The following is a 22,910-nucleotide window of genomic DNA, read 5'->3' on the forward strand; positions in this document are numbered from 1 at the left end:
CAAATATGGATTGTACATGGTTTTCTATTAAGGTAACTTAAATGTCTGTATTTTTCAGTTGCAACTGTAAGCATGTGTTGAATATGTTGTATGTACTCCCTTTATAGTTTGTTTTTTTCATTAAATTCTGCTAGTCGCCTTAGTCCTTGGATTGTTAGATATCTTTCTTTCTGGGATTGACTACTTTCCCAGAAGGAAAAGATGCTCTGGACTAAAATGGAATATTGAAGAGGAACAAATCACCTGAGTATGCCACGCACCCGAATTATTTGCAGAAAATACTAACAATACATGCAGTCTTGGATAACACATTTTGTACTTGTCTTCAAGAAAGATTTTAGGGCTAATTTGAGTTCTGGCGACTTGCAGATCATCTTTGTAGTGCTTGGTATTATAGAATATGTCAATAGGGTTAAGGATAAGAGTTTTCTTAAATGGAACTGAATGCGTGAGTTATATCTCAGTTAACTTTGTCTGTCTTAAAATTAAATTACTAGACTAAGGTTGTTATCTATGTTTCATATGCTGTCTAGGAAAGGTTGAGGGGACTTCCAAAGCATGATCCAGGGCTTCTTAAGAGAGGTAGGATGATTCACTATGTAGAGGTTCTTATATCTTCCAAAGCACCCAGATGAAGCATAGCTTAAACCAGACACCCAATTTTCAGGTGGTTAAAGCTAAATGAAGTGAACCTGACTGTAAGATTCCTTATTCTCTGAACAAGTTTTGACGATTCTGCTGAAAACAGGAAAGGCTTTAATGCTTTCCATTGTATTTTGTAGTTTGTCTAATGAGGACATCCATATGAAGTTAAAATAAGATTTTTTTCATGCTGTTTGTAAAGATGGAAGCATGTTTTAATGTTTTAGGTGTACCTGCGAACTGAGTAGCATAGACTCATGAGGCTTCTCAGGTCAGCTTTCCATATTGAGAAAGTCATCTTACACATACGTGTACTGGAAATTGAAGTTGTTTTGTTTAATTTCATACATATTTCTTAGACCAGAGGGACAAAAAACAACTATCCAGATAGTCTCTTAGTTGAGGAGTTAAGCCAAACTCCAAAGCCTCATTCTGTCCATGGAGCTGATTCCAGTCAGAGACCAATTTTGCTGTTACTCTTATGGTCTTACTGCTCATAAACCTGCATACCAGAACTCAAAATACCATTCTGTATGTCTTCACAAACCTGAATGTTAATTTGAAAATTACGTATATAAATTCTACACCAGCTGACAAATGCATACTGTGCTTATGATTTGTTTGGCTAATCAAAGGGAGGCAGGGATCACTGCAGGGTGTCACCATCTTTGCACTTGGAAATTCAGGGACAAATTTTGTTGAATATGTACAGTGCCATAAAAGCATGGTGGGGCTCAGGGCACACAATGGTCTTTTTAGACATCTATTCAGCAATTATTCATGTCTTTCTTAACATAGAGAGTGGACAACTAAGAACCCCTTCTGCAGCTCTTATAGAAGATGATTCATTGTACGCGGACATGATTCACTTGAGGTAAAGACCTACAGTACCAGTAAGAGCTGTAGAATCAGGCCTGAAAAAGTTCATTTTGCTCAGCAGGGAAATGAATAGCTAGTCTTATGTTTGCAACTCTTGGGACACTTGTATTTCTGTGCCACAAATACCTTAATTAAAGATTAATCATATCTTGTAGCAAAACTGCAGGTCTCCGGCTTTTATCACAGGAGAATTTCCCGGTGGCATTAAAGGAAATTGTGCTGTAAATGTATGCAAAATCTCTAGGAGACATTCTTCAAGTCCTTTAGGTTATTTTACATCTTGACATTTTCAGCCTAAAGCTGATTTTTATCTTTTATGTGCAAACTTCCTTGCGCCTTTAAATTTCTGGAAACAAGTAGTCATTTAGTATGAAGCAACTTAATAAGAAAGAGAGTATATACACACTGCAAATGATTTAACTCTACCTGTACTGTTTTATTTACAGTTATTAGTTATATCTTCCCTGAATCTACTGAGGTCAGTGGAATGAATGCTGTTGCCCCCAGAGGACTGCAACTAAACAAATACAGAATAATGCGGGAGAAGATACTGTTAAACATTTTCAAATCCTTTGAATCACATAAAAGGACTTCTCAGTGAAGAATTCCACAAAAGGCAAAATGTCTAAATGAGTCACCTTCAAAATGTGAAGATGCTTTATTTGGATACCCGTCCCCCATGTTTATAGCTTTCCATGTGCTTTAATCCACTACTCTATTTCATAGTATTGATTCTGCAAGTACATAGTTGCTCTAGTTGCCACAGTACTGCTTATATTATAGTAAGATAGCCAATAGTGAAGGTTGAGTGATGGGCAAAAGGTTACTGAACAGTTTTGGAAGGTACATGTCTGTCAGACCACCCAATTTACGTACTTGGTTTTACCACTCAGGAGTGTGTAGCTGGCTCTAGAAGATTGTTTCAGCACACCTGAGCTCTACAGGAAAGAGGACGTTCTCCTGAAGAGCAGATTGCAGTACCTCTGGAAGTTCCCTACCTTTTCCCATTGACTGAGTATGGACACTGGCACCTATTGATTTTGGGGGCTATGTAATGCTTGGAAATGAACAGAATGACTTGTTCTGAGGGCTGAGACTTAAACAGGTGAATTACTTTAATTTTATTATTCCTGTATTTCAGATGTCAGTAATATTACTACCAGATGCTTAAAGATACAGCCCAAGAACTTCTGTGGTTCAGTGGCCTGTTGTAACGAGCAACACACATTGCAAGGAAGTCTGGAGCAGACAATTCACTGCTGAGACATTGTATTGCAATAAACTCCAAGGTGTCTTGATATACATAGGGTTAAATTAGGTACAGAGCAATATTTTTTGCTTTATATAATATTTTTCAAGATTACTGTATGAGTAATATTTACAGCAAGGCACAATACTATTTGAACCTTCGCTAATTAATAACTTGGGAGTCATTAAATATTTTAATGAAACATAATCAACTGCTTTCTGCAGAATGGACACAGATGGCAAGGCAGTAGGAAGAAGAGGTAAGGAAGAAGTATCATTGTGTAGCCATGGAAATAATGTCTCTCTCTTTCTCCCTTCCTTCTCCCTTTTAGGTTCAGCAACGCTGCACATCATTAGGGTGTCTGCCTCTCCCAACAATGGCAACTTTGCAGTGTCAGTCAGTAAATCTTTGCATCCATTCACGCTGTCAGCACTAAGTGATAGAAAGCCTGGGGAAGATGTGAGATGCATACCAAACAGGCTTCCGCAATGTGACAGTCTAGTCACGTATTCTTATGCAACTGCCAATTTTGAGGCTGAATTCAATAAAGAAGAACAAAATGGAACAGCCCTGGCTAGACTTTGTTCTGCTAGTGTGGGTTCTAAAGTTAATTTCAGTGCTCACGTAAGTTAAAAAGCTGAGAAATGAGACTTGACTGTGCAGGAACATAGGTGAGCACAGCGCACAAATGGAATAAGGCCGCGGCTGAGCTCTGGTTACAAGCAGTTTTGTTAATCCACTGCAATCAGACTTTAGTACAGGTGTTTAATTGTGCTAAACTGGATGGTGATATACTTTTAAACCAATAGCAAGAAAGAAAATGTTAAAACCCTTGAATGTCAGTTATTCTCACACACAGTCATTCCCTTGTGTACTAAGAGCTTTTATTTATGCCTTGCAAAAAGCCCCATAATTACAAGAAGCTGAAGCAGAAACAAAAAGGATGAGTAAAAATAGATTAGAAATTCAGTTTAAAAGCACTGAAAGAAACAGTGCATGCTCTGTCCTTAACATTTTTCCCTCAGCTTCAGCAGTAATTAAACCAATTCTAAATGCCTTATTTAACTCATTTATGGTTAGAGATTCCAGGAGGGGGTGGAAAGACATGAATTTATGGATCTTCCAAGTAGAAAGGTATAAATGGCATACTTATTACCACAGATTTGTGTTTCTTAAACCTTTTAGCCCCAAAGAAGTGTGAGGCACAAATGACGGCATTATAAGAGACAGACATCAATTAGTTATCAGCTATTCTAAGAGAAGAAAAGGAGTGACTTGTGGCTTAATTTACACAGGCAAATGCAGAAATACATTCCCTCCTTGCACTGTACATACTACTTAGGTTGTGCAAGGGGGAAACATGCTTTCTGCAGAACTTGTACCTACATCTTCCTCTTTGGATAGGAGACAGTCTGCTTCAGCATGGACGTGCTCCTGAGGGGAGTGTTCCTCACACCCAGGAGGATGCTGATGAGACAATGTCTGAGTTACTGTCTGCTTCCTGGTCACCTTCTGGCCCAGCATGAAAACGCACAACCTAACAACCCCAAAAGCACTCATTTATCCCAAACCATAAACCTAAATAAGGCACAGGACACTTCTCATAGATCAGACTACTCTGTATTTCTGACCCAATGAGTCGCAGGTCAGTATCTTCTCCTGGCCAAGGGGAATGGTACATACTGTGGATCTTCAAGGACAAGCCATGATCCAGGAGCAGCTCCCATCAGCCAATAACAGCAAGCAACTCCACAGGTATGGAGTGCAGACTGGTGCTGGGCTTGACATGTTGCATATTCTGGTATGATCAGTGATGTTTTCCTGAGCTGTCCCTGCTGACTTTCCCTTAGGGATTTGGATAACAAAACAGGAGAGCAACCCACATGGAGCTGCACTTTGGGACGCTTGCTCAAAAAGACCGTCTAAGGGGGCATCATGCAGCTCACAAGGGGATCTCTGCATCTAAACTTTACTGTGGAGCTCTGAGTTTGGGTCAAAAAATGGGAACTACCAGACCAATTGTCTGTGAGAATGTCTTTCATCCAAAGGGACTTTTTTTGTTCTCTTGTTCTGAAAAAAAAAATCGAACTCCCATGCAAGCTTCTAGTAAACCTATAGCTTTAACACCTGTGCATTTTCCTTAGTATAGTTGTTAAAATAGAAGGCAAAAACATCCGCAGAATTTAGAAAAAGTTGGCTGTTACATACTTAGTTTAGACGAGCACACATCCTTCCAACTTATTTTTGTTCCTCAAACACTCTGGTCAGTTGTCTTTGGGAATCACATTTTTCTCTGCTATGCTTGTGCTGATTACAACAGGCTTTGTATATTTAGATTACCCTATGTTCATGCCTGGTTTTAATTCAAGAGATGCTTCACTTAGCTATCTAAACATAATTTAATTAGTAAATGGTTTTGAAAATTGAAATTCAGATTCTAGGTATTACACTTTTATTTCCTCAATAGTCTTTCCTCTTTATATTTCAGAGATTGGGAGCTCTATCCCATGTGCCTTTTCTCATCTGGCTGGTGAGGCTTTGAGAAATGACAAACAGTAGGGCATATGAACAGCTGGTCAAACTGTAATTTCCATTGTAATGTTGATGTAGGCCTCCAAAGTCAAACCCACTGCATGAATATGTCTATTTGCCTATAATATGAAATGTATTTTGATAGAGCCACTAAAGCAAAAAGAATTTAAAACAGAAAGATTAATAGTAGTCAGTTTTCAAAAACTGCAATTTAGAAGTTACAGATTAGAAGATCCAGGGCTTTTTTCATAAAAAAAATCTGCAAGTTTTTGAGTTTTTGGCAAAACTGAAATGTTATCTGGTTGGAAAAAAACCCTTGTAAACTGACTAAATTTATATTATTTCCATTTTTCAGTTCAAATATTATGTATTCGGGTTTTTTTGTTTGTTTGTTTGGTTGGTTGGTTTTTTATGAAGCATGGTGTTTGTGAAGATTAGGTTTGGATCATCAAAAAAAACCCCCAACCCTAAAAAATTACTTTGAAAATGAACATTTCAAATGTAAATTCTTCTTGTGAAGGCCCAGCCATTTTTCACATGAAAAATTAAAATTACTTCAAACCTGAACACAATGACCTTGCAAGGCAGTCACCATGTCAGGAAGGAAAGACAGCCTTGTGATTAAAGCACTGGACCGAGACTTACAGAAATAGGTTCAACTCTTGAATCTGTTGGAGTCTTTCTTTTTAATTTGCTTCTCTTAAGGAAGATTACACAGGCTGGAGTTGTGCAGAATAACAAGGCAAAAACTATGGGGGAGCCAGGCATGCTAAAAATCTTCAAGTATGTAGAAACCTCCAATAAAGAGGAGGTGAATAATTTGTTTTCCATGTGCGTGGTGGAAAGGAGTAATAAATTTGAATGGGAATGACTCAGCTTGGAGGTTACCGAAAATAGGGACAATAACAGAAGACAGGAATAAGACAAGCTCATGGAAGCTGTAGAGTTTTTAGGAATATGTTAAACATACTCTGCCAGAATTACCTAGATATAGTTGATCGTACTCTAAAAGAAGGAACAGCTTTGTCAATGTCTTGAGTGATCCCAGAATCAGTTCTTGCTATGTCTACGGTAGGAACTATATTCGTACAGGAGGAGCAGATCAGAAGAGCAAGGTAGCTGGATCCTACACCTACCTTACATGTGGTTTGGGGGATTTAATTCAGAATTAATTTAATCAGAACCAAACTTTCTCACTATGCATGTGAATGAGAGCTGACTCAACTTACCAACCACTTAGTTCAAATCCTTATGTTTCCTTTGGGATTTGGACCATATTTGATGCATAGTTGAAGTAGAGTCTCAGGTATAGTTACCTTCAAAATGAACCTAGTTTGTGTATCTCAAAAATGCTATGCTACCTGAATTAATATGAAATAAGGGTGATTGGCTTCCTGACCTTGCTACTACTCCAAACCAAAATGCTTATGTATTAACAGCCTCAGTTATCTGGAAGCAGATTACCTGGACTGTACATTAGGCAGGTGTTGCCTTCACTCAATACCCTGGGTAAGGCACAGTGCCAGAGAGGGAGTGTTGCAAGGCACGTGCTGCTCGCATCAGGGCTGCCTGTGCACAGTGCTGTTTAAAAGGCTTCTTCAAAACCTCTTTATATTTTTTTAAGGCTGAATATACTAAATAGATGCTTGTAGCATAATATGCATATGAATTAACCATGTTTTTGTCTTTATCTGAGTTATCTCGTCTCTTTTTCTTAGAGTTAACTACCTCTGCCATCTGTAAAATGTCAATGACAATAACTCTTTGTGCTGTATTGAGTACTGACAATATAAGCTCTTCAGATTTTATTCTTATATTTAGGATAGTCCAAATGGAGAACTTGGCTGAGATTTCTGGATGCTCATATGCATACAATAGACAATAATTTAAGTCATGAGTTAAGGTGCATCTTACCTAACTCCCACTCTATAAAATGCAGTTGCCTATCATTAAATTAGTCCTCCGGATAACCTTTTTAGTCACTTGAGACCAATGCCTCAAAGACATGATTCATTGCATCCTGTGGTAGCCATCTAAGGTGGGTGAGATGAATGCAGGAAATGCCAGTGTCTCCACTGGGTGTGGAAGGAGCGTTGACATTTAGCTTAAACTAAGGTGACAAGCTTCTATTCTAGCCAGTGGTAGAGTCTGCAGGGGGTCAGTCTATCTTTCTGGATGGTTACACAGTCATGGGGCTCATAGGTTTGAGTGAACATACTTAAGTATGCTTAGCTCTCCTGCCTTGTATCTATTTTTAGCATCAGATTAATTAAAGCAGCAGTGCATATTTTTTCTGTCAATAAATTCAGTTCCCAAGCACACATACCTGATCAGTTACATGTATAGAGAAATTCTATCTATTTTATCTTCTACTTTTATTTTTCCAAATTTATTTTCAATATTGGAAGTTTACATAATTTCCTAATATTTTTTCTCACCTCCATTCCTCTTTACATAATTGCAGATTTTACTTTAAAATGGTCATTTTGCTTGTAGCATTCAAAATAACAAAATTGTCCAGTTCATTTCCCTCAAGGATATTCTTATAGCTTCATCTGTCAGAGGAATTACTACACAAAGCATAAAACGAATGATAACCAAGCTGAGTAATGTGCATGGAAATAGGATTGTTTTGATTTCTCTTTCACTAATTAACACTTAAACTGCTTATATTAGTCAACATGCCATTCATTCACCAGACACAAAAATGTCTAGATTAGCTCCTGTTATGTCCAGGATCTCTGAGCTAAATATATAGAGCTCAGAGAAATAAAATGGCAGCATTATTTATGTAGCCCTTCCCTTTCATTTCTGGATTAGGGACATTGCCATCCTGGAAATTCAGGATGTCATACTACAAATATCACCTGTCGTATGACCAGTGGTCCCCAGAAGATATTTTTCCATTTACCGACTCTTATGTTTTTTTCATTTTTCAACAGATCTATGCAGCTCAGATTGCATCCCTTGTATCCTTTGGGCATTCCTTAGTTGTTCCAGTAAACGATGGCCTGTGAAGGTGTCCCAGAGCCTCAATTTATAGACCTGCTACACCATTAGTTGGGAAGTACCTTGTCTGGAGAATTTGAATTATATGTAATTTAAAATAGCTTAAGAAAATTTGCAGTTAAGGAATAGTGTCCAAAACTGATAAAACAGATCTGAAATGAAACAAAGCCAACACATAATGTGATTATGCTCAAGTGACTGCAGAAAGGCCCCCCTCTCTCTACACTTCATTCTCCTACGTAGCTGTCTCCCGACACGGTGGTAGATGGGGTCTGTGCTTTGTGCTTACCTTAACGCTTTGTCACAGAACATACCTGTAAGACAGAGAGAGCTCTGTCAGACACTGCTTATCAGTAAAGACCTTGGAGTATACCTCCAGAGTGGTTCAGGTCTTGCATTGCCTTTCTCTTTTATTCCTTCTTGTTATTGGACATTAGCTCTTTTAGATAATCTCTCCTTTGAAACATTTCAAAGGATCTAGAGAAGCTTAATTTTTTCAGCGCAAAATTCATCCTGTTCCCTCTCTAATCTGAAGACAGTCCAGCCCTCTTAAATTAAAATAAAAGGTGTTTCTTTTTAAAAGTATTTGTCTCTTTCTGCAAGACAAGTAGTCATGTTCTCTGGTTAGTTGGTTGTTAAACAACACTTTATTACTTTGAATGTTAAAAATATCTTTGCCTCCAGTAGTGGCTGCTCAGCATATTTTAGTTTCTACTTTTCATTGAAATTTACAGTTATGTGAATCTAAACATTAAAGACATGTGAGTTATCAACATCCAAACACCTTAATTGTATGTATTTCATTACTGGCTCCTGACTGAGAATGTATATGAAGGATATTGCAATTTGGGGATTTCAGCAGGTTTGGGTGACTGGGTGAATTCCCATTTTTGCCTGATCATGTTAATTTAAAGAGGCAGATTTGACAAGAAATTACCTTTAGAAAATGTGAGGCAGGTATTAATTTAGCATTTGTGTACACTGTTTTGTCTTTGTGAGATTTTATTTGCCAAAATATGGATTTAAAAAATAATCTTTAGTAATTTGTGCAGTTTCAAGATACTAATGGATAAATTATGCTAAGAATCCTCTGAAGTGACAGAATCTAATGTAAAACATGAAAAAAACTCTGCTTCTTTACAGAGAAGAATCTTTGTTTTAAAGGAAGATTGGAACTGTGATAGAGGTCAATCCATATGGGTATTCTCCCAAACCACTTTTTAATTCCACCAAAAATTCGTATTTGGAATACAACCCATCATGCTGTGACAGAGGTCATAAATCAGGAAAAATCCTGTTCATCAGAGTGTATAAATGGTTCCAGTGATAAGAGTGCTTCCATAAGGAATATGAATAAAAATTATCCCTTCCATTTTCATGATACAAAAAAATCAATGCTATTTTTTATTGGATTTCCCTATAACAGTTGTGGAATCTGTAGATTTGAAAAGTTTAGAAAAGTATTCTGAAGATTTGGTTACACTGAGTGGAAATGCTAACCTCTTATTTTATGTCTTCAACCTATGTCAGGTTGTAGTAATATCTCAGTGTAAAGCAGAAGTGCATAGAAGTCAGCATTCTCATTTAAGAAGAAACCTGGGCAATTTCAAGAGTTGACTTTTGTTCTGACTGAACGAGAGAACAAAGAATTATATTATTTCCCTTGGAACAATTGAAATATACAGTTTAGATAAGAACAAAACCTCTACGTGATGTCTCAAGTACTATTGATGTTAGGAAAAAAAATCAAACCCTAGAATCATTCTAAAATGAAAAATGAAGGGATTACATTTCAGAAAATGTCAAAATGGAACCCATGACATAATAAAAGCACTTAATGTAATGTTTTCTCTAGGTTAAATGCCATCTAAACCAATTATTTTTTGTATAAATTTTCAGCTTTGAAAGTGCAGCAATTTCTTTTGGAAAGTTGCAAGATAAGAGCCTTTAAATGGAAGGGAGCTTTCTTGCACAACTAGAAGACTGGCTCGGGTCATGCTATATTTTTTTCCCTGCCATATTTACTTTCTTTGGTTTTTTTTGAGCTGTGTAAAACAATACTTTTATCCACTAATGTAATTTCACAGGATCAGATTCTGGTGGTGGCTTGCAGCTCATATGAAGCCATTACATGCAGAGTAAAGAAGCCCTGGGGAGCTTCGGGTTGAATCCTTTCTGAATAACTAGACAAAGGAGGATGTGTGGCAGTAGATTCAGCTTTTACAAAGCTGCTGTGATGCACACAAGGTCAATGTTTGTCTTGTATGGATGCATTACAGATTTATAATTTATTTAGCTCCCTAACATAGAAAAAAAGGTGCTTCACAGGATTTTTCAAAAGAGCTATGCTATTAAGCATTCAATTCAGATCAAAAATGCAAGAGCTGCAATAAAACATTCCCCAAAGAACAACATCTCCTGATTCTCAATGTTATCTGCCTGATAATCACTGAGCTTCCAGAAAAGGATTCATATGCACATTTTGGGAATGTGGGTTCCTTGTACATTTTCTGGAGGAAAGGTATGCTGGCATCTTAAATGCTAGCCAGAGCATAGAGCACTGGGACACTAAAGCCGTTAAAGAACAAGTGCCAGAAGAGGCAGGTGTGCCATAAATTATGTCCCAAGCTTAAGTTGAGACATCACAAACTGCCCAGGCAGTTTTCTTGTTGCTGATGGTGTCTAGAGCTTTCTCCGGAGTTGTGGGAACAGTGTATTCAAATCTGCCCAGGATGTCAGGTCAATCTCACGTTTTCTGCTAAATGGTTTTAAACCCATGATTTTTTTGCAAAGAATACCTTCCTCCCTGAGTAGTCTGAAGGGCTTGATTTGAGCTAGTTTGGGCTGGGTCAAGAGTTGGGTTCCTCAGACACAAGGGTATCCTCAGAGTCCTAAAGAACTTTAAAAAAACAAATGGTTGCTTAGGTCTTCAGCTAAGCATTGTAAGGAAGCTTGCCAGGCATATCAGAAATACACTTATTTTTCCTTGAAAACATAATTGTGCATAGTAGGTTGAAGAATTGGGTTTTGCTTGCTTTCCTGAATTGTAGCTCTCAAAATCCACTGAACTGGTTTGTTATTCTTCATTGTTTTCTGATTCCTCAAAGTTCTGTTGAATGCCTGATTCAGTGCTAATGTTTCTTAGCTGCCCTTACAATTGATCCCCTGGCTCCTATCTTGCAGATCACCATAGCCACATGCATTCCCATTGGAAAAAGTAGGGAGCAATTATCCCACTTGTGATGGGAATGGGAAAGGGGAGGAAGTTCCTTTGCCGCATCTTCCATGCATAGGCCCGAGCCAAAATGGATTAAGTCATTTCACCTTTGGTTTCAACACACAATTATATGTACAAAGGCGGCAGTTTTCTGAAATGCACAAAACCTGGATGTGACAAGAACGTCAGGACTACAAACATTTCCTCATGTCAGGAAGCTGCAATATTGAGGTTAAAGGGAGGAGAAGGAATGTGACAGTAAAGCATAGTATGAGCTGAGGTACTGTAGCCACTAAATGCCGTTGGCAATACGTCTGGCCAGCTCTTCCTGAGATGCGCTTGGACCAGTACAGAGCAGAGAGCATCAGGCAGCCTCTATGTCTAGAAAACTTTCAGGTACTCTATTTTTCTCTTTTAAAGACTAGCAATGTAGATTTTCTCTGAGATGGAGTTCAGTGCCCATCATCTTTGTCAGTCAATTACTGTTAGTTTAATTTCAAATGTGTTGAGACAAGAAATAAAATCAAGTCCTTCAGGAGATCTAAGAAAAGGCACTAGCCTGTCAACTTTACTGATTTCTTCCAAGTAGATGAAAAATGCCATTACTATAGAAAAAAAGAGACAAAGCAGCCATGTTGGAAATGAAAGAATGAGTCTGTAGCCCAGAAATATCCCTATAAAAACCATTGGAAACAGTTCTTAACATAGTTTAGCCTCTCACAGATCACAGGCAATAACACCTAACACAGTGTATTGCCATTGGCCTCTGCAGCAAACCTTGGTAGGTACCCAAAATCTTGGGTAGGCTACAACACAGTACATGGAGTCTTGAATGTATCATCCTCCAATGGCAACTCTGAGGAGCTCTTATGTTTCCTTATGGTTAAAGCATTCTATAACTTTTGTCTAATATTGTTTTAAGTTCAAACTGCTAGTCATTTGACAAATTATAAGTTTTTCTGTGTTTTTACACAGGAGTTGTTTTCTGTGATAACGTGCTAGTAATTACCATATTCAATAATAATAACAACAACAACTAGGAAACTTTTAGTTGTTATCTTAAATATTCTAATAAAATATTTAGTTTTAATCATGCCACATTCTATAATAATACGACGCAAACAGCAGATGGGTGATATATGAAATGGGGCAAAACCTTTGGCCTTAGATCAAAGTAAAATTTCAAGAAACATCTCAAAGTGAAAGAGCATTGTTTTAATAGAAATAAGGTCTTCTGGAATATATTTGTTTGCAAAAAAAAAATCTGGGTTTTCTGTTTTTCTTCATGATCCAAAAGAAATAATGATTTTAGAACTGAGAATTTCCTTGGGGATATGCTCTGCTTTTGGAGAATTATAATTCATGAGTGTTAGCTTTTTCTGAACAGAGATAGCCTTTTTGGTTTCTTCATGTAATAATAGTAAACATTAGGTTACTGGGGCAAATACTATTTTGCAAGATAAAATTCTCCAATATTTTATCTTTTCTGCTGAAAAGTGCCTATAAACTTTTTCCTGTTTTTTGTTTTCCAAAAAGTGAAACAGAAAAGAGATGTGACAAAAGGGATGGTAAACCCGTCTTTTTACTCAAATGACAACATATAAAATTCTGATGTTATTAGTAAGTTAAATTTCAGTTTTCTGTTGGAACTTTGCATTTTATGTACACACTTAAATATTTATCAGATCAGAAGTATGAGAAAGAATAAAACTTCAGAGTAAATTTCTGCTCTACAGGATCTGAGCTATTCTTTGGTGGCATGCAGGCATACCTGAAATCCTATGATTTTCTGCATGAAATGAGAATTCTTTTTTTATAGTTGTAGAAACTTTCACTGGATAGGAAAGCTGTTTTGTGTATAGTTTTGGTGCGTTTAAATGCTCAGAATAAAACAACACAGAAGTAAGAATCACTACAGAGAATAAGCAGAAATGGCTTTGCAGAATCACTCTAGTTCATTACAACTTAACCAATAAATGACAAAACCTTGTCCAATCTCTTTCTGATGTCACATTATACTATCACTTTTCCCTAAAGCAATATTTTCTTTGAGAGCGGTGAGACAGGAAAATGTGATAGGTTCTGAGAAACAAATATGCTCTGTTCTGAGCTGTACCTGTCAAACCACAGGTGAATGCAGGATGAGATGTCCCCAGGATATCTGATGTATGATCATTTCAGTGCTTCTTGTTTCTACACAGTTCATCAATCAGTCACCTCTACTACATTGTTTGTTTATCCTTTGTCATCTTTCTCAAGAACTTGTTCCCAATATTAGGAAACTGTATTTCTGAGTATGAAGCAGTTCGTGCTGATATGTGTCTGATGGGGAGCTGCTTAGGGAATGTGAATGGATCTTGGAAAAACAATGCTTTTGCAGGGTGATATGATGTAGTGATAACAACATGAAGTGAAAAGCTAAAAGAGAAATAATGGCTGAAAGGGTTCTGGCTGCAGGAGACTGCTCATCAGTGCAAAGGGCACAATGCCACAGATGGAGTCAATACCTCGGAAGAGCTGAAATTAGTGGCAACCAGGAATGGAAGCGTGGGGTAGGAGAGGGAGGTACAGGGAGGGAGGAATAAAGTGATTCAGAGAGAATGCTGCACCTGAATATCGTGGTCTTATGAGAATGCGAACAAGGCATACCAGCTACTAACAATCTGGAGGTCAGCATCAGAGTATAACTGGCCTCATGTAAGAGAGCTGAGAAGTGCACACTTCAGAGCCAGCATCAACTTACAGGAATCATGGGACATCACTCACTCAGGGTGCCCTAATCTATCCTGCTCTGCTACCTGTCTCACTTCTCAGGCTGTTTCTGTCTGAAAAAAACAGAAGAGAACCTGCTATTGCTAAGGCACCCTGGTAGTTGCATTGGCTTTACACAGTCAGTATGTAAGCAACGACAAAGAACGATGGACGCCACATCCCCAGCTCTCAATGAAAATGTAGCCTGGGGTATCATTATCATTTCAAGGTTCTCTGTGTTTTAGGGCTGAGAGGTGCATGAACGTTTCACTTATCAATACAAGTTAATAGCATTAGATGGGTGAGTCAAACAACAATTCATAAATCTGTATGCTGCTAAATGACATTGTAATTCATCAAATCAAGGGCAAATGGAAAATAACCAGCCTTTGAGTTCCAGCTCACTGCATCTCCACCGAGGGTGAGACTGTCTCCTAAAGCTTCTGATATCTTATACATACAGATTTGTATTTAAGACAGCACTTTTATTCTCTGATACTATTGATGAGTGGGCTGAACAAACTGAGGTTATCCTCTCATCTAAACAAAACATTGGGGCTTTAAAAATCAATGCAGAATGCACACTGTGGCTTTCCTGAATACTGCTTGATTTCTCATCCTTCTAACAACAAGGCAGCGATTGACTGAGCACTGGCACAAGGTTGATACACAATCATCCCAGGGTGTATCTCAAGTGGATGCTGCTCAGTAATGCACTGCAGATGGTTGTGAACAAGGAATATAGCTGTTTGTACAGTGGCATGTGGTCCAAAACTAAACTGCCTTTCCAGCATAGCTCCTGAATTGCTCCTAAGAAGACATGTTACCATACAGAGTAGTTGAAGGGCTGACTACTGAAATGAGGGGTCAGGAAACAAATGAGGTTAGCTAGTGTGAAGCTACGAGGACACCAATACCCCATGGCAGCTGCAAGGCAGCTCACATTTTAATAAAGTGAGGAAAACTAATTCAAATTTGTCATGGGGCAGAAGTGGGTAAAGAAGCAGTCATGGCTTAGGAGAAAGTTACAGTCTTCCAAAGGCAGTTAGATCTACTTTTCCTCAACCTGTAAGGATCCTGCAGCATGTTTTAAGACTTAGGAATCTTGGGATCTTTGGTCTTGAATGGACTGCAGGATGCAGCCCTACACTCACTGGTTACCTCTCGCTGTGATACTTAGGATTTTTAGTTTTTCACAAACCATTATATGAATAAATGAATATGGACACCCTAAGATTTCTGAGAAAGTTAAAAATATTGTACAAAAGCCAAAGTTCAGACTGTATTAGGTGGAGGATAACAGGTTTTCTGTTACACTGCTGTAATTCCAGAGAGATTAAACTGAATTCAGAAGAGCCACAAAAAATTTACCCTGGTGACAATGACAGAAAAATTGTACACTGGTAGCTACAGCAGTAGAAAAGATGACTTTATTTGCCTCCAGTTTGAATGTGAGTCATTTATAGTATTTGTTGGTTAGTTTTTCAATGTCCCTGTGAAATAACATGAAATTGCAGTTGTGAAACAGGAGCTTCTGGCAAACAATGCACAATCCTGCAAAAGAGGGTAAAAAATAGCACTGGGAATGCTACACTCACAAAAGTCTACGGGATAAATATACCCAGTGGAAAACTGATCAGAAAGTCTTTCTTATAAGGGGGTTGATTAGTCAAAGTCACTGCATTGCTGTGCTGAAATAAATTCCTTTTTTTTTTGCTAGCACTCAGAAGTAATTGACAAACAAATCATATATTGAAAAGGACATCAAGACATAATAAAATGTTTATTAATCCCAATGGATAACAAATATGAACAGTTTGATTTTCTGAATTCCCCTTTGCATGTTACAAACCACAAAACAAATGTAAGCTATAATTTCTTCTCTCATCTTGACTTTCTACTGCTTTCTTTCATTTTTGTTACTTCTATTTCAGATATCATACTTGCTTACCTAACTTTGCCTGACTGAAAATGTTTAAGTAACCAGTTTACTTCAGGCTGATGGGCTGTTCACCTTCTCCTGAAATATTGTCCAAAGATTTCCTAAGGAATTCATCCAATCCAGAGACATTGTTACCATCCTCTCCATCCCTGCTGTGTATGTTATGCTGGCTCCTGCAAAGTGTTGTAGTCTACTGGGTTCTCGCAGCTTTTTGCAATGCCAGGAATCAAACAGAGTTGTGATATTTACTGTTGTTTTCAAACTGACAGTGTATCCATTGACTTTTCAGCCTCAAATCCTTCACTGTAAAGCTATGGATATTTCATAACATCCACAGTGTCAGACAATTCCCTTTTCCTTTTGAGCATCACTTGCTGATTTCTCTGCTAGATAAGTTCTAATTGTTTTTGTTAATATTCTGTGTATCTAAGTAGTCTGGTTTTAACTGCTGTTTCCAAAATTCAGTTACAATGTTTCCATTAAGAGGTCTGTGCTAAAATGTGACTGGAGAATTCTAGTTCAAAGAAAAAATGATTATCAGCCTAAATGAGCCACTATGATGTTTGTCCCTTCATTACATGCTCTTTCCTCTAATGATTGTTATTTTACCTATTTTTAAAGACTCGGTTACTTGCTTCAGTGCTAACAATCGTGACAGTCAAGGATTCAGTAAGTCCTCCCAAACTGCAAAATTTATAATATTACAAGCATTTTAATCTAAGACTTTTCATGGTCTTTTCTATCTTCTCTTTTTTTTATATCCATTCTAAAAAAAAGACAAGGAACCGTTTTGCTCACAACCGTTATATTCACTTGTAGACAACCACTGTTCAAATGTCTCTAATACCATTCCAAAATCACCTTCTGAATTAACAAAAAGAAATGGAAATCAACTGAATATTTAAGAAAGTTTTTTTCACTCTTCTTATTGGTGATCATTATTTACAGTTATAGAATGAAGAGCAAATTTAACTTTGACTACTTCCTCACATTTTCAAAGAAGTGAATTACTGTATTCTTCTCTTGAGTGTACCGGTGTAATTTCTTCTACCCTTAGTACCATGTGCTGTTCAGAAATCAGTCAGAAATTGGTCAATCTTCTTCTGTGCAATAACCCTTAGTTCTTGCACACTGTGAACTTGTGCACATCCTATTAGCTTCAAACAAAAGACCTGTAAAGTACCCTCCTAAAGAAACACCTCCCTAACTCCAAGGACTTTAAAAAAACTTTAGGAATAGTGAGAAAAGAAAGACAACATGGACAATACTGATCTGAGAGGAGTTAGTCCAGGCACAGGCCCCTTTCCTTGTGTCCGTAAGGCTGACTGTCCTGCATAAGCCATGCCGGCAAGTCTCAGGACCAGAGAATTATCTCTATCTTATTTTGTCCAACAGCCAGTGAAGCTAGAAAACTGACTGCCATGGCACAGTACTTAACCCAAATGACTGGCTTCATAATGCCCACAGTAACCTCCAAAATGACTGTTTTTCATGACTTCTGACAGAAAGTGAAAATGTTACTGAAAGCTATTTGAAGATGTGCTAAAGGGCATTGCAACTTCTTCACTTGAGTGACAGATTTAGGCCAAAAAAATATTTTGGAGCATGAAGTCCTTTTGGATGAGTGTGAAAATTCCTGATAATAAGACAGCTATTTGGATATTAACCTTTTTCCTAGCAACACTCTTCAAGTAACTCAAAGTATTTTTATAATAACAATATTTTCTCCCACTGGCATTTTTTCTTCCTCTTTTTTTCTCTCTTTTCATTCAATTTCTTAAGTTGTTACTCTCATCATGGTATCTGGCCAGTCCCTATTCATTATAAAATAGTGGAACTGGCATTTTTTCATGTATTTTTTCATTATTCTGATTCCCTTCTTCAACTATGACTTTTGAAAACACAAAAATGTTGCTTTATTATGGGCTGGTTTATTTTGAATTGCACAATTTTATTTAAAATTGACAACAGTGATGATTATCCTGTGGGAAATTATTTTAAGATCTGGGGCCAGTCTCAGAGAGATTTCTCAGGTCGGGTCAGATTTTGGTTCAGAAGTAAGAACTCAAGACATTGATAATTATTGTTGAGGGCTCCAGAATATGAATGTATCATGTCTTTTCTTTACTTTATTTTATTTTTAAGTTGCTTTGGGATCTTTTAATATCTGGGGTTCAGAGTGAATAGTGATAGGCTATAAGTGGAAAGGGGAGTTGTTCAATGCCCAATACTGTGAAGTCTTTGTTCATAGACTGGAGATTCTTCTGAGCTATCATACTCCAATTCCTGCTATTACTAACACTGCCAGAACTATGAACTGATCTTTTGTTGCTAATAATTATGTTTATTTACAGTTTTTGAGTGTGAGATTCCATGTGGTTTTACTTTATTACATTACTCTCAAGCTTGTAGATGCCGATGAAGTTCTTTTATGTATTCAGAAAAATAGAGTATATGGTAAAAGGAAGACCCTGTCTAATTAGATCAACTTCCATTAGTTTCTGGCTTGGCAAATTCCAGGGGATAAGTGGTTTGGCAGCATTTCTGGAAGAATCAAATACAAAAATTGAGGTTTTCCCCCAGTACAATAGAAATGACTCCTCCTTTCTCTGTGTTCCAAATATTAGAGAGAAAGTTTCATCAAAGTCACATTTTAAATGAGCTATTTCACATCAGAAGTTTTCAACATTTTAAAGGCAGATGAATAAAACTGTTTTGAATTCTGACAGTTATGAATTCTAAAGACGTCCAGCTCAGCAGGGAGCTGAGCTGAATTTCTATGTATCAAAAAGCAGTAACAGAGCAGTCTCATTCCTATCTTTCCATGTATTTTAAACAGTCCTATGAGACATACAGGTTTAATCTCAGAGGCCAAATGTGATTAACCATGGTACATTTATGGTTATAAATGTACTGACATTTGCGCTACAAAACATTTTTAGGTGCTGATGATGAACTGCTGATTATGAATTGAAATTCAGGTGCATAAAGTCCCTTCACTGAATTTATATGGCATTTATCTTATTAAATTTGAGCTAATCAGTGTTTTCCATACCATTTTAATTAGCATAAAAATTGTTCATTCATTCATTTATTAAGCCAATGCCTTCTGGGTGTTGGACCTACCAAAAACTACATCTTTGTTTATTTAGGTTTATGTACTGACATTGTCTAGTAGCCTATGCTACAAACCAGACTATCGTTCCATTAGCCTATATTAAAATACAGTTTGAAAAGAAAATTTCTATCTATCTCAAAGACAAGGCAACTGGAAGTACCAGCACGTGGTACTTGAAATCAAGAGTTTGTAAGGAATCTCTCACCACGGGATGGTGCTATACAATTTCTAAATGATGAGTATAACATTTCAGTAAAGTTGAGAAGAAATGATTCAGTTGTCTTCTAGTGGTTTCTCCATATGATTCAAGCACATATTACCTCATGACTGGATGTTAAAACTTGATGCTCCATGCAGACCAAAAAGTTGTAGGACTTCATCCTAATTCATGCAGCTACAGGAATTTTAGTTTTAGCTTTATTTTTGTTGTCATGACTGTCAGCCCCAGTGTGGGGATGGTAGAACATGTTGACCAAAACATGCTAGGTGCTTAAGAGAGGAGAAATTCTGATGACTGTGATGATGTGAAGTGGGACTCAGTTGTGGAAGATCAGTCAATGTCAAAGACAAAACAACATTTGGAGACTGTTGTTGGAGAATTCTTTCTATAAGCACAAGTAGAACAGCACAGGTGCTAAGAGAAATGTGCTTGAATGCTTCTGTTATAGAGATGGTTGGGTGCTTCTGCTATTCAGGAAAGTGGCTTTAATCTGGTGATTGATTGAAAATCTGTGCTTTTGTTGATGAGGAACAAATAGGTTTATGAATGCATGCAAATCTGAGGTAACAAAAAGTAAATCCTGTTTCCATCATATTTCATTGCAGACTTCATCTAGACGTGTAAATCAAGGCAGATGATGACAAATTACAAATAGGGGATCATAAAGAAACAAACTAATATAATTAGCATGAAAAAAGGGTGGGCTAAATGTACTTGCATCTTCTTGGAAGTATAAGAGAGAAGAGGCATTTAGGGAATATGTGTATTGGTTTTGCGGTGAGTTAGAAGTTCCACCTGAACATGAAGACTATCCTGAATAACATGGGAATGTTTGCTTGAAAATTCAGCAAGTAGGGGATGTTGATGTGAAAAGCACAGTGCAGGTTTGTAAGAGCTTAAGAAAAGTTAACTGTCTAATTAGAAGAGCAAGTGATTCTCATGAAATGTAAACCCAGCATGCATTCTTATATCAAAAAATCACTAGGTGAAGTTGTGAATTTATTCTAGTTTTCTAGTTCTGTGTTTTCTGAAGAAACAATGAGGAGAAGGCATGCATGCCTACAATGTTGTTGATTAAGTCATTAGATAATCTTCAAAAAAGTATACTATTTTTGATGATGGTGAGTTTTATGTCTGTTATGACACAGAGTAGCAAGAAATTCCTGTTACCAGCACAGACTCCTCAAGTGGTCTAAAGTGGGAAATGTTGTAAAAGTAAGGTTTATTCAGTGGTGTAAATTTCACCGACAGTCTTAGATCTAGAGGTTTTCTGCTATAGAGGTGAACTACAATGTTTGTATTGAATACTGAATCTCCCAGTTATAGAAAACCTTAGTTAGGGTTGTGCTTGAGTTAAAGCAAATGCAAAACTAGCCTGAATAAAAATTAAAACAAAACAGGATAAAAGAGAACTGTTTTTTTTTATTTCTCTCAACACTGACAGTATCTGACAGCATTTCTATCTTGGTTTTGGGTTTTTGGGGTTTGTTTTTTTTTTTAGAAAGGGCCATCCAGTGGAAAAAGAGATAAAATGTCACAGAAAAACATGATGTAAGCTTCTAATCTAGCAATACATCCTGGGTGATTCTGAGGTCCAGCCAAGCCTTTTCTACTCAATTCCGGAAAAGGAACAACAACCACAATGAAGATCAAAAATCACGGAGCAGAAGTTCAACTTCTTTAGGTAGTGGATCATTCTGGGCTAAAGTATTCTTCAGAAATTGCTATTTTGTCTGGGTGAAACCTTCCCATCTGTGTTTAGTCAGTGTAGCGAGTCTGTGTTATTAATTGAAGAGGGCAAATAAGAACAACAAACTAATAATAACAATAAGATTTAGAGATGAAACATTTAAGTGGATTCACTGCAGGTACTCGGATTGCTCTGCTTCCTGTAGCTAAGTCAAGCTGTGATTATCACCTGTTTGGGTGATTTAGCTTCACTACCTAAATCAGCAGACTGTTTTGATGATTTGCGTTGTTCTGTGTTTCGTTAGGTAAACAGAACTGCTACAGCAATATGGAATGTGCTCGTCTAAGTATGTATTTCATCATGGTTATGCACAACTTTACCTCTTCATTTGAACTAAGAAAATGAGCTCCAAAGATACTACATTTTCGTATTACACAGAAAGGATCCCTAATGTAGAATGCAAGTCTCAGCTCATTAAGTGTGGCTGCCACCAGGACCCCTTGCAGGGCAAGGTGCTAAAGAATGCAAATGAAATGCTTCAGCACTCAGGCTAGATTTTCTCACTCCTGGACAAATTTGCATTAACTGACAAAGGACTTTCTTAAGCATTTCTCATCAATTAAAATGCTAGGGTTTTTTTATGTGAATGTATTTTACCAAGTGTATTTGAGTAATGATTTTTTTTTCCCAGTAATTCTGGGATGTAGCAAATGCTAGCCTCCATGCAGTCTGAGAAGGTTTGTCCAAGTTCACAGGTGCCAGTTTTACAAAGGCGTTTTTAAAATCAAAGCTATACTTTAAATGACTGAAATTTTCACTTGTTGACAGGTTCTGAGTTCTGAAGTACAACAAGGTTCCCAGGCAAAGCAGGAAAACTTGTGGAAATGTGAGAATTCATGACAAAAGGTGTTTCTGAACCTTAATCAAATACACATACTAGTCTGCAAACCTCTAAAGTAAATAGGTAAGGTAGGTCTGGAAATATCAATACTATATAGTCAATTTTGGGACATCTTTATTGCTTTTCTTCTTTTTCTTTAAGCACATAGAGGATGGGTTTTTTTTAAGTACTTTTAATTACTTAAAAAGCAAGCACATTAAGTACTTTTTTGCTTTTTCTTTAAGTTCAAGAGTAAAGGAATTTTGGAAACCTTGCTTCATTTAGGCCTGACTGCAAGAAAAGCATATGTGACAGAATTATAACAGAAAAATGTGTACTAGTGACATTCAGAAGGAGTTAGCCATTGAAGAGGAGGGAAGGAAAGCAAAAGCACTGGTTTTGCAGTTCAATAAATTTTTCATCTAGAAAAAATACTGCCTTTGCTCCTTATATCAAATGCTTTAGTTTTCCAGGTCAGTAAACTAAGTTATTAACAAAGGTAGTTGATTTTCTTTGAATGCAAGACTAATCCCTTCAGACCACTCATTTGTGTTCTAATTAGCTGATTAGAAACACAAGCATTAGCTCCTCATCTTGGAAGCAGTGGAAGGCAGGATGGGTTCATGTCCAGCCTGCCCTCTTGGCTCCATTCTTGAGTTTTGGAAATGGAGGCAGAAAAGATGGACTCAGAGGAATGAATGAGTAGAGATTATTTGTTTTTGCATTTTCAGATGTAAACCTCCTGGTTTTGCTTTTGGCTAATTATGCTTTAAGTATCATA

The sequence above is a fragment of the Haliaeetus leucocephalus genome, unplaced genomic scaffold (genome assembly GCF_000737465.1).
Source record: "Haliaeetus leucocephalus isolate CR32 unplaced genomic scaffold, Haliaeetus_leucocephalus-4.0 Scaffold217, whole genome shotgun sequence".
Classification (NCBI taxonomy): Eukaryota; Metazoa; Chordata; class Aves; order Accipitriformes; family Accipitridae; genus Haliaeetus; species Haliaeetus leucocephalus.